The sequence below is a fragment of the Penaeus chinensis genome, chromosome 32, assembly GCF_019202785.1.
Source record: "Penaeus chinensis breed Huanghai No. 1 chromosome 32, ASM1920278v2, whole genome shotgun sequence".
Taxonomy (NCBI): domain Eukaryota; kingdom Metazoa; phylum Arthropoda; class Malacostraca; order Decapoda; family Penaeidae; genus Penaeus; species Penaeus chinensis.
The window spans coordinates 16,398,363-16,400,862 of record NC_061850.1 but is presented as its reverse complement, the minus strand read 5'-3'; the positions used below and the strand labels follow the sequence as shown (position 1 = coordinate 16,400,862).

At 32.0% G+C, this 2,500-nt stretch overlaps 1 protein-coding gene across 1 annotated transcript in view; it reads left to right on the top strand.

Moving 5' to 3' along the window:
* LOC125042745 (putative zinc metalloproteinase YIL108W) overlaps window positions 1-2,110 on the top strand; it is a 32,418-nt gene extending 30,308 nt beyond the window's left edge. Inside the window, exon 6 of the mRNA XM_047638602.1 lies at window positions 1-2,110. This exon is cut by the window's left edge and continues 231 nt beyond it. The gene's annotated coding sequence lies outside the window, so the exon portion shown is untranslated.
* The last annotated feature ends 390 nt before the right edge of the window (window positions 2,111-2,500 follow it).

The window sequence follows — 2,500 nt, the reverse complement described above, 5'->3', positions numbered from 1 at the left end:
CCTTTTTAGTAGTTAATTAGCTGATAGTTGCAAACCTGCATTTATCTCTCCTGAAACTGTACTGCAAGAGCATCAGTTTTGATGCAGTTTCAGCATCTGATTATTCACATATATCTGTAACTACTTGATTTATTTATTTTGAATGCAGTTTATGTGGTGGTGGTCAAATTGTGCTTATAATGTCTCAGAGAGAATCTCATCTTGAAAATACTTAAAAGCTACTAGTTTAGCACTCACATAGTTAGTTCCTGTCATGATACATGTGGTTGACTGTGAAGTGAGTACTTGCTAAAGGAAATTAGGAAGTCAGTAATAAGCTGATGGAATGCCTGTATGCTGCCATTGCTCCCTGATTACCATAGTCCTAACTAAGGTATGTCAATTCTGTATTATATCAATTTTAGTTTGTTACAGATTTTTTCCTAAGACCTTTCCAGATGCTTTTCCCTTATTATTTTTGTCACTATAAAAAGAAAGTTGTGTACAGATTAATCCAGACTGTGACACATATTTTACCATAGTGGAAATCTCACGTACTCTAATTTTTAACTATTTTTTTTGTCTCATGGAAAAAGAGGAAAAAGATTATATGATTTTTATATCCAGTGAATATTAATTTTCTTGAATGTTGAAAGTTATTCATTATTATAGAGAATTGTCTGTAAACTATAGGCAGATGAAGATTTTGCTTTCATTTGCATAGGATTAACACAGACTTTACTTATATATAGTTTTTGTAAGTGTTTGATCTCATTTAGATTGTCAGTTGCCTTGTAAAGTTCTGATATTGTATTGTGAAATATTTAATTTAAAAATCTAAGCAATTACTGCTTATTGCTAGACATATTATTATGGTTTTCCACTGTAGTTTATAAGAGAGGAAAGTCTGCAATAAAACAGTTTTAGGTATTATATTTTCTAAATAGATATTTGCTCAAATAAACAAAGTAGATGATTTTTTGCAGTGGGTTAAGGGTAAATGCATAGGTTAATTATCTCTGGTTCAAAGGAGACTATAGGAGCTTTGTTTCCCCCAGAAGGGAATTTTCATGGGGTAAAGTTTCAGATGCTTTTTTTTTTTCAAGTACTGGTTAGCATGTTTTAAGAAATCAGGATATTTACTTCCTCATTGGAAGAAATAAGAAAGCTTCCTTTAGCAGGCAAAAAGTGCTTTAATATGCAGTGATTTATTATAAGTTAGAGCACTATTATTATTATTTTATTTATTAAGAATTTGTTCTTAACTGTATGATTGTGTACCAGTATTTGGAAGTGAATGGCCATTACATTAGATGCCATCAGAGTCCAGTTTTTATAACAAGTTATGGAACTGCATGTTGGAAAATTTAAAATAATATCCATCATGTATTACCTGGCACCATATTCGTGATTTTATGTACAAAGAGTTTTGTGTTTATTTAAAGTGCTCACAATGTGTAATGGACAGAAAGCCTTTAGTTTTCTTCCTGACATACTTTGCTGCTCTCATATGACATTCATGTTTGAGAATTCAACTGAAAGTTGCTCCAAGTATGATATTTTCCATGTCTCATTGGATGATAAAAGGCTACATATCTTACCATTTACATGGTGTTCCAGTTAAATATTGTTTATTTAGTATTGTGGTATGACTTGTCTTGATGAAGTGTGGGAATGGACTTTGTTGCAAATGGTACTTTTTTAGATGCTACATTTAGTGAAAGTATATGTTGGCTATTTATTTATCATCCTAGGTTTAGAGGCTGTATATTGCAGCTTTGTTTTCCAATATATCTTTCTTAACAAAAGCAAACAAAGTGCCTAACAGAAAATAGATTTTCATGATTCATGAAAAAATTGAATTTTATTTTAATGTTCACAGCCATGTTTTACAAGGTACAAAGATTTTTAGAAGCATGGAAAGTTAGGAAAAGAGTGAGTTTGTGTGTGTGCGTTCATGGGTTAATGTACATAAGTGCGTGTGCATGTGTGTTGGTGTATTTGTGAATGTTTCACAAGGTACAAAGATTTTTTAGAAGCATGAAGAGTTACGAGTGTGTGTGTGTGTGTGTGTGTGTGTGTGTGTGTGTGTGTGTGTGTGTGTGTGTGTGTGTGTGTGTGTGTGTGTGTATGTATGTATGTATGTATGTATGTATGTATGTATGTATGTATGTATGTATGTATGTATGTATGTATGTATGTATGTATGTATGTATGTATGTATGTATGTATATATGTATGTATGTATGTATGCATGTATGTATGTATGTATGCATGTATGATGTATGTGTGTGTGTGTATATCTGCATGTGTGTATTTGTTTGCGAGAGAGTGTGTGTGTGTGTGTGTGTGTGTGTGTGTGTGTGTGTGTGTGTGTGTGTGTGTGTTTTGGTGTGCATGTAAATGTGTGTTTATTAGTTTGTTGCTTGTTTTTTGGTTAGTGTTTATTCTGTATTTATGTTTATATGTGTATGTAAGGAGACATGCATTATAAATGGAAACATATTTGTGATTATGAATA